At 46.9% G+C, this 14,252-nt stretch overlaps 1 protein-coding gene across 1 annotated transcript in view; it reads left to right on the plus strand.

The window, feature by feature from the left end:
- The window catches only part of DPF3 (double PHD fingers 3), a 272,635-nt gene that overhangs the window by 161,602 nt on the left and 96,781 nt on the right, over positions 1–14,252 (plus strand). The window lies entirely within an intron of this gene.

A 14,252-nucleotide genomic window follows, 5' to 3' on the forward strand; every position in this document is an offset into this window, starting at 1 on the left:
CTGCCTTCTCTCTGAGGACGCAGAGCTCTGCCATGGGTGAGAAGAGACTGCGGTGGGACCACTGAGGCTGGGCTGGGCACAGTGGTCCCTCGGGCGCCCCACCCACCCTGCGGGGCACAGGCAGTGCATCGGGGGTGCTGCGTGTGTTTCCTCCCTCTTCGCTGGCCTCTTTTGATTTCCACAAGTTGTTCTGTGACTGGTGGGGTGACTGCTGGTTGGAGAACATTTTGCTAGAAGAACTCAAACTCCATGACCCCCATTTGACTGTTTAGTGCACCGGGCAGATGACAGTCCTGAGACGAGTCCTCTCCATGCCCAGGGGACCCAGGTTCAGGATGAGGAGGGAGCAGGGCATGGGGGTCTGATGTCTCTTGGCAGTGCCGGGAAGTGCTTGCTTCCTTCTGGGTTTTGCTTCCTGGAAGGTGTTCAGTTTTGTTCTGACACATAAAAGCCCAAGCATGCTAGCCCCTCGGGAGACTGGTTCAGGGCTGGGAAGGGTGCTTCAGACGCCCCGGCAGCAGGCTTTCCCGCTGTGTCTAGCTGGAGCAGCCCAGCTATCAAGAATGCCAAGAGCTGCTTAGGAGCTGGGACATTGCAGCTCTTTTAAAAGCCTGCATTTTCTTAGGTGATTTTCTGCCCCCACAGACAGTGGGATTACCTTTTGCTCTGTCTCTCCAGCTCTCATCAGGTTCCCAGCCCATAATAATCCCAGACATACCCGTGCACCCCTTTCCATCCTCCCCTCGGTTCCTGTCTTCGCTCCTTTGTCTCCAAGGTCTGCCTCCCTAGCGTTAAATCCAGGATGTGCCCTTTGTGGGTGTCCCCACCTGGCCTGGCTCACACCCTCTCCCCCAGCTTCTGTGGCTTTGTTTAGGGGCTCTCATTGCCATTTGCGGGTTCTCCTTCCCCTCCCCGTGGGGTCTCTTCCTCCTCCTGTGTTCCCTGTGGTGCTTGGGAGGCCTGATTACAGGCTTTCTGGAAGTCTCTGCAGTTGGTTGTGCCTACACAGGGCTCCCTTTTCCTCCCTCGATGGAACAAGGTCCGCAGTGAACTGCCCTTCTCTAGTCTGGCTCTCTTAGGAAACTGTGGCAGCTCAGTGATTAATAGACTTTATTTTTATCTGGTGCCCTTCAGACATGTGATCCTTTGGGATAGGAATGACCTTTGGAGAGGTCGCAAGGCCCACCTCCCACCCCTGATCTGAGCAGGGAATGCTTTTAATAATCTCTAATGCATCCTAAGTAGAGAGGTGTCTGGTCAACTCCTCGAATGTCCCCAGGGATGGTGTTACCATAAGCTGCCCTTTCTTCCATGATTCCAACTGTGCTTTGAATGATTGTTTTTTTCCCTTAATAGGAGCTGAATTTTTTCTTTCCTACAGGCCCGCTTAGCTTTGTGCATCTTTTCCCAACCAATAGGCACATTCAGCATTTCATCTGTACTGGAGGCCCTCTTCACATCTCCTTGTATTCTTGGTTTACCTAGGAATACATCGCATAATTTCTGTGCTGCCCTGCTCTGAATCCCCTTCCAGGTTTAATTTAAACTCAGTACTCTCATTGAAAGTAGTACCAAGGCCAGGTGGTTCAAAGAGTAACAGACACATTTCCTTGTTTATTTTACACATTGGCTCTTACCACCACCTGCATCTGTAGAGAGCAGAAGTAATTGGCCACCCTCTCGCACTGTGCACCGTCTCAACCATTTCCTACTTGGTGCCTGTCCTGACCCCGGGCTAATGCCTCTCCAGGTGTGTGCTCTTTTCTACTTATGCATTTGATTATTCCTGCTTCCATAAATCACTCTGCATTCAGCCCTATTGAGTTTCCATAAAGAGATACAATAATATGTGACTTCAATATACAAGATTCAATAAAGGCAAATTTAAAGACAGTGCCCAGTAGTTAAATTTCATTCTTCACAGATTCGCAATCCCTGCCATTTTTGTATTGTGTGTGGTTTGATTTGCATAATCCCCACTGCATATTTTGAGTTATTTATAAAAATATTAGGCCACCTTGGACCCCACCGCCTCTTCTCAGGTTTCTGTGGAGTCCTTGTAGCTAGTTTTTTTCAGGTGTGATTGTATTTAACCCTTCCTGGTGTCTATTCCTATACAGTCATCCTGCTCTGTTCTCAGTCCAAGGTTCCCTTTCAAGATGAGTGGTTGAAATATTATCTTACCTGCTAACTTGGGTGATGGATAGTTTACTTGTTACCTTTCACTCAGTCCTTGAATTTATTCCATCTCAGGGAAATATTCAATCATCTAAACATAATTTATTTTTTACCCAATCCTTCATTTTCCAGCAAGTAACCAATCTCTATTAATTATCCTGAAAGTCTACCCAGCTTCAGGATTATAGCTCTGTTTCTTCCCTTTTAATCTCTTGCTGAAGGGGAGAGAGTGTTCAATCTCTTCAAGTAAAGCACCTGCACAAGACTTTGTAGGAAAGGCTATCGGTGTTGGTCAGAGTGTGGGCCTGGGCGACCTGTGCAAAGATATCTGAGATGTTATTAAACCTGCATCTTTTGAGAGCTTCTCAGGGGATACTTAGGAATACTGGGAATGATTCTTCTACTTCATTCAGATCCGAAGGCTTCTGGCCTGTGACTGATCAGCCCTTTTATTATTCCCTGCTTTTCGCATCTGAACGTCCTGGAGGCTCCAAGAATTCTCCAGGCAGAGTGTCACTGGCTGGCATTTCTGTTTTAGTTGCTCTCTTTAGAGTCTTTCCTGTTCTTTCAACATTGTTATAAAACTCAGTAGTCTAATATAAAATTCAGCAACCCAGCAGTTGACTTTAATTTACTCAATAGCTTTAAATCCCAGTAATATAATTTACTCCCTTTTATAGGTGGGATGGTGACAGAGGATAGATCTGTGTGAGAAATCTTGGGTTTGAGCCACTAGAGTATTTTAAAGATCATTTCAGGCATTTGCCACTTTGTTTCCTAACTGTTCCCAGCTCTGGATTTTCTCTTTTCATGACTACAGCAGACTCCTGCTGAGAGACTCACTTTCCCATTTTCTCGGGGCTTCCCTGATGGCTCAGTCAATGAAGAATCTGCCTGCAATGCAGGAGACCTTGGTTCGATTCTGGGTTGGGAAGATCCCCTGGAGAAGGGATAGGCTACCCACTCCAGTATTCTTGGGCTTCCTTCATGGGTCAGCTGGAAAAGAATCCGCCTGTAATGCGCAAGACCTGAGTTTGATCCCTGGGTTGGGAAGAGCCCCTGGAGAAGGGAAAGGCTACCCACTCCAGTATTCTGGCCTGGAGAATTCCATGGACTGTATAGTCCATGGGTCACAAAGAGTTGAACATAACTGAGCGACTTTCACTTTCACATGTTCAAGGAGCATCATGGGAAAGAAGATGGTGGTGGTGGGATGATGTTTAGGAAGAGGGAGAATATTTGTCTCTAAGTTTCAGTCATTTAGGGAGGAACAATGCACCCATTTGCCCTTCTGTGGGGCACAATAGAAGTGATTTGTGAAGTTATTATTTTCTTTCTCTGTTTTTAAAAAAATTTAAAAAAAAGTTAATTTAAATTTAATTACATTGTAGGAAAAACACTTAGCCTGAGACCTACCCTCTTAAATTTTTAAGTGAACATTATAGGCTGTTGAATAGGGGCACATCGTCATACAGCAGGTCTTTAGAGCTTGCTCGTCTTGCTTGATGGAAACTTTATACTCGTTAGTTAGCTATTTCCTATCACCCATTCCCCACCATCCCCTGGCACTGCCATTCCAGTCTTTGATGCTATGGATTTGACTACTTTCGATAACTCATACAGGTAGAATCATGCCATACCTGTCTTTCTGTGTGGTGCTGTGCTTAATCGCTCAGTCATGTCTGACTCTGTGACCCAATGGACTGTAGCCTGCCAGGCTCCACTGTCCGTGGGGATTCTCCAGGCAAGAATACTGGAGTGGGTTGCCATGCCCTCCTCCAGGGGATCTTCCCAACCCACGGATGGAACCCAGGTCTCCCACATTGTGGGCAGATTCTTTACCATCTGAGCCATCAGGGAAGCCCATTTGTCTCTCTAGAACTGGCTTATTTTGTTTAGCACAGTGTTCTTAAGGTTCATCTATGTTATTATATATTGAATAATGCAATATTCCTTTTAAAGGATGACTAGTGTTCCATTCGGAGAAGGCAATGGCACCCCACTCCAGTACTCTTGCCTGGAAAATCCCATGGACGGAGGAGCCTGGTAGGCTCTAGTCCATGGGGTCGCTAAGAGTCGGGCACTACTGGGCAACTTCCCTTTCACTTTTCACTTTCATGCATTGGAGAAGGAAATGGCAACCCACTCCAGTATTCTTGCCTGGAGAATCCCAGGGACAGAGGAGTCTAGTGGGCTGCTGTCTGTGGGGTCGCACAGAGTCAGACACGACGGAAGCGACTTAGCAGCAGCAGCAGCAGCAGTGCTCCATTGTGTGTGTGTGCCACATTTCTGTATCCATTCATTCACTGATGGACATTTAGGTTGCTTCCACATATTGGCTACTGAGAAAAATGCTGCAAACCTCAGAGTACTAATATCTCTTTGAGATATTGATTTCAACTCTTTTGGATAAATATCCAGATGTGGGACAGCTGGATCATATGGTAGTTCTACTTTTAATTTTTTAAGGAATCTCTGTACTGTTTTCCACAGCAGCTGCACCATTTGGCATTCCCACCAACAGTGCACAAGGGCTCCGACTTCCCCACATTCTCACCAACACTTGTCTTTTGCTCCCAGGCTTTTCTGATTATGGTGATAGCATCTGCTAATGGGTACTTATGTGTGCAGAGCACGGTGCTAAGCATTTTATATACATTGCTTCTATAAATCCCAGCACCAACCTTGAGAGACAGGGACAATTGAGCTCACTTTACCGAAAAGAAACAGGCTCAGAGAGGTGAGGGGACTTATCCAAGGTCACACAGCTAGTTAATGCTAAACCTGGGGTGTGAATCCTGTTTCTCCAGCTCCAGAACGGACACACCCCAAGACATCTTCGCACAGACTGCTGGCTAATATGCCCTCATCCACACTGATAGAGAATTTGGTTCTGTGTGGCTCACGGCAAACTGTGGAAAATTCTTAAAGAGGTGGGAATACCAGACCACTGCACCTGTCTCCTGAGAAGCCTTTATGTAGGACAAGAAGCAACAGTTATAACCAGACATGGAACAACGGACTGGTTCCAAATTGGGAAAGGAGTACGTGAAGGCTGTATATTGTCACCCTGCATATTTAACTTATATGCAGAGTACATCATGCAAAATGCCGGGCTGGATGAAGCACAAGCTGGAATCAAGATTGCAGGGAGAAATATCAACAACCTCAGATATACAGATGATACTACTATACAGGCAGACAGCAAAGAGGAACAAAAGAGCCCCTTGATGAGAGTGAAAAAGCTGGTTTGAAACTCAACATTCAAAAAATGAAGATCATGGCATCCAGTCCCAGCACTTCATGGCAAATAGATGGGGAAAAAAAAAATGGAAACAGTGACAGATTTTATTTTCCTATTTTCCTAGGCTCCAAAAATCACTGCAGACAGTGACTGCAGTTATGAAATTAAAAGGCGCTTGCTCCTTGGAAGGAGAGCTATGACAAATCTAGACAGTGTATTAAAAAGCAGAAACATCACTTTGCCGACTAAAGTTTGTATAGTCAAAGCTAGGTTTTTTCCAGTAGTCAGGTATGGATGTGAGAGTTGAACCATAAAGAAGGCTGAACGCTGAAGAATTGATGCTTTCAAATTGTGGTGCTGGAGAAGATTCTTAAGAGTCGTTTGAAGTGCAAGAGATCAAACCAGTCAATCCTAAAGGAAACCAATCCTGAATATTCATAGGCAGAACTGATGCTGAAGCTCCAATACTTTGGCCACCTGATGCGAAGAGCTAACTCATTGGAAAAGACCCTGATGCTGGGGAAGATTGAAGACAAAAGAAGACAGGGGCAGCAGAGGATGAGATGGTTAGACAGCTTCATCAACTCAATGGACACGAATTTGAGCAAGCTCCAGGAGATGGTGAAGGACGGGGAGCCTTGGTGTGCTGCGTTCCATGGGGTGGCAAAGATTTGGACGTGACTTAATGACTACACAACAGCAATAACAAATATGTCCTGCTGCACACCGAAAGAGACGTGGGTTCTCCTGAAAGCTGAGGAAACAACATGCCTTAACGATAAATGAATGAGCAAGCACATTTTATTTATGAGGTGAAGCCCTGTCCACTGTTGACAGCCGGCTTCCCGGTGTCAGGTTGGCAAGCTGGAATCAGGTAGTAATTATAGCTGAAGTGGAATGGAATAGTTTACATAATTTTGAGCCTTTTCAATTTAAATCTATTAAAATCATTCTACCTCCCACCCTAACTGGGTTATTAGGATAGATTAGTGACAGAAGGCACACAGATGTGATGGAAGCCCTCCTGGGAACTTGACTCACCTCTGAGTCTTGTCAGTCTCAACTCGGTCTCCATATGAGCAAGAACTTTGTCCCCTACCGCCCTCACCCCACTGAAGTGTAGTTTTGATTGTGTGGTGCATAACTTCACTGTGTTGCCTCCCTTCTAGAAACCTGGTGGGCTTGTAACTCTGTCCAGTTCGGCCAGTGTCAGAATAGGGCCTGGGTCTTCCAGGTGATAGACCCCAGGGAGCATGTTTGGGACAAAAAGCAGGATCTGGGGGTAGACCCCCTTGATCTACCTTGATTCCACCCCTCAAGTGGCTATGACACCACTTTTCTCATTTGTCAATGATGGGGAACTCCTTTTTTTTTTTCTTTTGAAAATTTTTTGTATTCACTTTTGCTGTACTGGGTCTTCATTACTTTGCACGGGCATTCTCTAGTTGCAGCGAGCAGGGGCTGTGGAGCCCAGGCTTTTCATCGAAGTGGCTTCTCTCGTTGTGGAGCACGGGCTTTAGGGTGCTCAGGCTTCTGCAGTTGTGGCTCCCAGGCTCCAGAGCACAGACCTAATAGTTGTGGTACACAGGTTTCATTGCTCTGTGGCGTGTGGGATCTTCCTGGATCAGGGATTGAACCTGTACCTCCTGAGTTGGCAGGATGATTCTTCACTACGCAGCCACCAGGGAAGCCCTGGGAGCTCCTTTTGTAAAAAAAAATTGTCTGCGCTGGATCTCAGTTGTGGCATGCGTGATCTAGTTCCCTGACCAGGGATCAGACCTGGGCCCCCTGCATTGGACGTGCGGAATCTTAAGCACTAAACCGCCGCAGAAGTCCCAGCTCCTTTCTTGAGTCTCTAGACCTCCTTAGTCAGTTGCCTTTCCCCCATCATGCGCTCCTTTCTTCCCAGGCTTAATAGCGAGGCTCTTTCCCTGGGACATAGTATGTTGGGGTATAGGACATTAGGAAACCGACATGCAGGGGCCTAGAGCAGCCCCAGCTGCTCCCACAGTTTCAGAAACTTTACTTGACTTTGTGCGTGTGTGTGTGCGTGCTCAGTCGCTTCAGTTGTGTCTGACTCTTTGTGACCCTATGGACCACAGCCAGCCAGGCTCCTCTGTCCATGCGATTCTCTAGGCAAGAATACTGGAGTGGGTTGCCGTGTGCTCCTCCAGGGCTGCTTGACCTCAGCCTCCTTAAAAATCACTGCCGTTTCCCCTCGTACCTGAGTGCACAGGAAGAATCAGATGACCACTGCAGTCTTATTAAAAATTTTCTGAGGGCATTAAGGCCCCACATTCTCTAAGGCTCACATGCTTCTAGCTTCGAGCTGCAGCAGAAAAGCCAATAATGTGGGCTTCAGGCTGGCTGCCCTTGTCGCTGGAGGGAAGCCGGGCTCATCACTCAGTTGTTGCGGATATTATCTCGCAGGTCCTTGTGTGGGGTGCAGCGGGGGAGGGGTGGGACAGGCTCCATGCCCCAGAAACGTGATTTGTGGAGCAGGGCCTATGGCATGGGATTGATCCCTAGAGACCCTGTGCATTTGTTCCTGCAAAGCTGGGATTGTTTAAATATTTAAGTGTCCTCGCATCATGGACTCAGGTTGCAGGTTGTCACAGCAGGGCTGGTCAGAGACAGGGCTGGGGAGTGATTGAAGTTTCTCATTCATGCCCTCAGACCTTCTCACTCTCTCAAGAACCGTGTCCTTGATCACCAAACCTAGGGTTGCCTTGCCTGTAACCCACACCCTCTTTTTATTTTATTGAAGTATAAATAGTTGATTTACAGTATTGTGTTAGTTTCAAATGTACAGCAAAGTGACTCGATTATATGTACATGTGTTTTATATATTTATGTATCCTATATATTCTCTTTTCAGTTGTTTTCATTATAGGTTATTACAAGATATTGAATATAGTTCCCTATGCATGAGCGCTAAGTCGCTTCTGTGTCCTACTCTTTGGGATGCTATGGGCTGTAGCCTGCCAGGCTCCTCTGTCCATGGGATTCTCCAGGCAAGAACACTGGAGTGAGTTGCCATGCCCTCCTCTAGGGGCTCTTCCTGACTCAGGGATTGAACCCCCGTCTCTTATGTCTCCTACGTTGGCAAGTGGGTTCTTTACCACGAGCACCACCTGGGAAGCCCAGTAGTTACCTGTGCTAAATAGTGAATCCTGCTGTTTTGTCTATTTTGTATATGGTACTGTGCATCTGTTAATCCTGTACTCCTCCTATTTTATCCCTCCCCTCTTCCCCTTTGGTAACCTTAAGTTTGTTTTATACCTATATGCAAGCCCTTTGTATTACTTTGTCATCCAGTTAGAAATAGCATACGTTTATTGTGGAAAAATCAGAAGTTACAAATAAGCATAAAGGGAAAACTAAAAATCACCCATAATCTTACTCTTCAGAGATAACTTGAATTTTATTTCGTTGTATCTTGTTTTAGGGTTCTCTTTATGGTCTCCATCTACTACACCCTCTCTCCCCTATAAATAATATGTACCGCGTTAACCCACCCCCACTCAACAACACACATGGACCATCCTTTCATGTCAATAGGGACATTTTTATGACAACATTTCAGGGCCATATGGTGTTCCATGATATGGCCATGTCCCAGTTTGCCCAATCATTGTTTCACTTATGGGATGTTTGGACCAAAACTTGTCTGTGATTAGAAACAGTCTTGCAGCTCTATCTTTGCATAACGCTTTTATTTTTCCCAGAAGCAGAACTGTGGGGTCAAAGGGCCTGGTGCACAGCCTTTTGATTTCTCTTATTTCAAGTCCTGGTTGGGGCTCAGGGAAGTGGGTTAGCAAGAGCTGCACGAAGAAGGAGGTGTGCTGACTTTGGTGTGAGAAGCCTGAGGTCAGACTGTGGCCCTGCCGCTTGTTAGCTTGTTATCCGGAATTTTTCAAGAAAATCATCTTGCTGCTGGGAGTGTCCATTGTCCCTAGGTGTGAACCGGGGATGGATGCGGTTGAGAAAGCTGCCTGTGATAATGTCTATAAAAATGCTTGCACATGCATGGTATGTGCTTAATGACTGTTTCTTCCACCTTTGCCTTTTCCTCATTTCCTCTGTCTCCAGTGTTGTTGGCAAGAGAAGGCTGCTGTCACAGGAGGAGAGAACACAGGCAGTTTTCTTTGAGTAGAAAGACAGTGAGCACCATAGGAATCCAGGGGAGGGCATGGCCAGGGCCAGGGACTGAGGTGGCAGAGGGTGCTTCCCTAGGATGCCACACAGGTCCTTGGTGAGGGTATGCTGAATTGACTGAGGTCTCCAGGGATGGAGGGGTATGTGGGAGTCAGCAGGGAGGTAGTAATAGTAAAGGCAAAAGTCTGCTGATTTATATTATGGGCCTGGAATGTTCCATCGGTTTCATCTATCCTAATTCTTTTTTTTCATATTTAAATAAAATATTTTAAAAATATTTATTTACTTTTTGTTGCTATGCCAGAGCTTTCTCTGATTGCAGCAAGCCGGGGCTACTAGCTGCGGTGCACGGGCTTCTCGTTGCGGTGACTTCTCTTGTTGCAGAGCACAGGATCTCGATGGCACAGCTTCAGTAGTTTCGGCTCACAGGTTCTAGAGGGCGGCTTCAGGGTGCATGGTGTATGGGCTTAGCTGCTCTGCAGCATGTGGGATCTTAGTTCCCGAATCAGGAATTGAACCCGCGTCACCTGCAATTGGCAGGTGGATTCTTAACCACTGGACCCCCAGGGAAGTCCCATCTATATTAATTCTTTAATCCTTGAGAAAGTACTAGGAGATAGATGGTGTGATCATCTCCATCCTACAGATAAGGATTCTGAGGAGGAGAGGGTTTTTTTTAACTTTCCTGAGGTTACACAGTGAGTAACTGGCAGAGCCAAGATTTGATCCCAGTGGGCAGTCTCTGTCCTCTGTGATCTCGCTATCCCCCACTGGTACTCACCTCCTCCTGGAGTCTGCCTTGCCTTATATCTCCCTCTGCACAGGCTGCCTCTCACATCGCATGATAACAGTTTGTCTCTTTGTCCATTCTTCCAGCTGGACGGTGAGCCTCTGAGAGGGGCTGTGTCATATGCAACTTGCATCCCAGACCCAGCCCAGTGGTTGCTCCCAAAATGTTGATGAATGTGGGTTGCACACACCAGGATAGAAGATAGACCAGCGTGGCTGGCACAGAGTGTTTGGGGAGGGAGATTGGGAGGTACAGGGTTGGATAAGGATGCTTGAAACACCAGGTGGAAGTGCTTAGAGTTTGGCCTGTATGTCCATGGTCAGTTGTGGATGGTCCTGGAGACATCTCTGGAACGGTTCATCTCTAGGGTTAGGTGTTCAGGGAAGAGAGCCCAAAGCCTGTGGCTAACAGGAGCCTCTTCTGGGAAGGAGAAGACATGAAGTCTGGATGGTGGTGACAACAGGAACAAAATGGATGGGGCAGACAGGCGAGCCTTTATGAAAAAGAAACTCGCAGAACTTGGCAGAGGACAGACAGGGTGTAGGGTGCGAGAGAGAGGGAGGTGGCAGGAATAACTCTTGAAGTCTTGAGCCTGAGTAGTGGAGACACGAGGGAGGCTTAACTGCAATATTCTAGAGGAGGAGGAGGTAACGTGGCAGGATATCCAGGCAGGGATGTCTCATAGATGCTAATGAACACGTGTTTCCCCAGAGTTAGTGAGGGACTTATACTGATGTCATGGGTGGGTGGGGCCTGCTTCAGGTAAGGTTCATTGAGACGTACTCGGTAGGTTGGGTCTCATAAATAAAGCATCTGAGGGAGCATTTAGGTCAGATATTCACCCAGATATCCCATAAGAGAGGACACTGGCCAGATTCCCAAATGTTTGGGGGCTGCCACACTTTAAGATATTGCATCTGATTTTTTTTTTAACCTTTCTGTGTTTATCTTCCTCAGAACTGTGGATGGTTATATTTATTATTGAAATTATTTTCAATGAAGATTAAAAAAAGAATGATATTTTACTCTTTAAGTTAATCGTTGTTGCTGTTTAGTTGCTAACTTGTGTTCGACTCTTTTGCGACCCTACAAACTGTAGCCCACCAGGCTCCTCTGTCCATGGGATTCTCCAGGCCAGAATACTAGAGTGGGTAGCATGCCCTTCTCCAGGGGATCTTCCCAACCCAGGGAGTGAAATCGTGTCTCCTGCATTGGCAGGCAGATTCTTTACCACTGAGCCACCAGGAAGCTAAGGATGGGCTAATGTATGATTCACTAGAATAAAGAATCAAAGGCAGCATCTCTATAAGGTCCTAAGAAGATGGCTCTTGAATCAGAAGCCCAGGATTTGCATCTTTACTACGACATAACCTAGCCATGACCTTGGGCAAATCATGAAAACCTCTTTGTGCCTGAGTTTCTTTTTCTGTCAAGTGAGGACAATAAGATTGACTTTAGAGTGTTTTCAAGAGGGTAAAATGAGACTGTTATGTGTGAAAACCATTAGTTCACTGCCTGGTTCATAAATACGCTCAATAAATATTTATTTTTTGTACTAGGTCAAGAAAGGGTACTTATTTCACACTTAGGCTGAGTCCCCAGTTGTGTTCTGTGCTCTGGCTGCTGGAGTTGTGAGGGTCCAGGGAAGCATTCTGATAGAGCTAAATTCATGATCAGAAATGGCTAGTGTTTAGTAAACATTTGCTGTGTGCCAGGCAGTGTGCTAAGTACTTTAAAGGACAGACTCATTCAGTTCTGGTAAAGGATCTGCCTGCAATGTGGGAGACCTGGGTTCAATCCCTGGTTTGGGTAGATCCCCTGGAGAAGGGAACAGTGGCTACCCACTCCAGTATTCTGGCCTCGAGAATTCCATAGACTCTATAGTCCATGGGGTCACAAAGTGTCGGACACGACTGAACGACTTTCACTTTCTTTCACTTTCATTCAGTTCTGACAATATCCATATGAGGTATAAAACTATTGTTATCTCTATTTTACAGTCAAACAAACTGAGGTTTGGAGAGATTAAGTAACTTGCCCAAGGTCATACCGGAGAAGGCAATGGCACCCTACTCCAGTACTCTTGCCTGGAAAATCCCATGGATGGAGGAGCCTGGTAGGCTGCAGTCCATGGGGTCGCTAAGAGTCTGACACGACTGAGTGACTTCACTTTCACTTTTCACTTTAATGCATTGGAGAAGGAAATGGCAACCCACTCCAGTGTTCTTGCCTGGAGAATCCCAGGGACGGGGGAGCCTGGTGGGCTGCCGTCTATGGGGTCACACAGAGTCGGACCCGACTGAAGTGACTTAGCAGCAAGGTCATACAGCCAATTAACTGGCATAGGACGACTCACCTCAGAGTTCACCAGAATTATGTTACCCTGCTTCTCAACGGTGCAATAAAGAGTTCCACCAACACATTTAATGCTTTGGTGTGGGGAGTTTCTGCATTTCTCTGCTGGGGATACAGAATCAGGTTATAGAGTATTTTGAAATGGAAGCCCTGCTGCTTATCTCCGTTCTTTTTGTATTTTATTTTGTTAAACCTGTAGCCACATTCACATACAGTAAATTCCTCAAATATGCAGAACGTTCTCCCTTGATGCAGACACAGGACTTGTGGATCACTGGCATTTGGTAGATCCTGGCTCTGGGCTCTCTCCTAATACGTGGGTCAGTGCAGGCCCTGGGAAATATGGCTCTGAAAAATCCAGATGTTACACCCTACCCCTCCTCCAGACCCTTGTGTTTCTGTCCAGAAGAGTTCAGCTTAAAGTAAGTGCCAAGGGTGGCCTGAAAGAAACATGAGGCCACAGAGAGGCCTCTGCCGACCTGGCTTGGTGGGGTGGGGAGGGGCGGAGGCAGCTGCTGGGTGGATCCTGTTGCTGGGAACCTACGTCATTTTTTTGTCACAGTTGAGGGAGTCATTGCTGTTGGAGGACCCAGAGGACCCAGAGAAACAAAGAGATGTGCAGTGTTAGAATGGGAAGACTCAGAGATGGTCGGAGGCAACTGCCATGTTTTATAAATAGGGAAACCAAGCCCAGAAAGGTTTTTTTTTTGTGTGTGTGTAAGGGTACATGATGGGTTAGTGTCATCACCAAGGCCAGACCCCAGGTGTGCAGAGGGCCACCCGCACTGCCAGCCTCTGGCTCGAGAGGATGGGGGAGGGAAGCCCACCTGGGCTTGCCCAAGAGGACATTCTTGGTGCCTGAATGTTACAAGACCTGGGCCATTCATTGGTGAAGCCATCACTTTCATTGCTTGAGTTCTAGACAGCCATTATTGACTCTTGAGAAAAGACTGGGTGTTTAACTTAGTCGTAGGGATTAACACTCCACCCTGCATGCACTAGTCTGAGCTAATGGCTTTTGCCGTCCCCTGGGTTTAGTCCCAAGCTCACTCACAGCAGGGCTTTTCTCACTTGGTGCTTCTCCTCACTCTGGGCGGAGGTAGGGAGGATTGGTGTAGACATTCCTGCACCACCCCCTGATGGTTCTCCAGAGAGAACACTGACAGTTGTCAGGAAGATGTCAGTGTTAGTTGCTCAGTTGTGTCCGACTCTCTGTGACTGCTTGGATTGTAGCCCACCAGGCTCCTCTGTCCATGGAATTCTCCAGGCAAGAATACTGGAATGGGTTGCCATTCCCTTCTCCAGGGGATCTTCCCGACCCAGGAATCAAACTCAGGTCTCCTGCATTGCAGGCAGATTCTTCACCATCTGAACCACTGGGGAAGTCAGGAAGGTGTGGGTGTCCCCAAACACCTGCACCAGCCTGGTCCTACTAGTATGAGTCCCCTGTCTACATGGCCCCTGTTTTTTTATGTCCTGGCCCCAGCTGGCCATAGAGTTCAACCTTAGAAGGGCTGAATGGCAGAG

The sequence above is a fragment of the Bos mutus genome, chromosome 10 (genome assembly GCF_027580195.1).
Source record: "Bos mutus isolate GX-2022 chromosome 10, NWIPB_WYAK_1.1, whole genome shotgun sequence".
In the NCBI taxonomy this organism is placed as follows: domain Eukaryota; kingdom Metazoa; phylum Chordata; class Mammalia; order Artiodactyla; family Bovidae; genus Bos; species Bos mutus.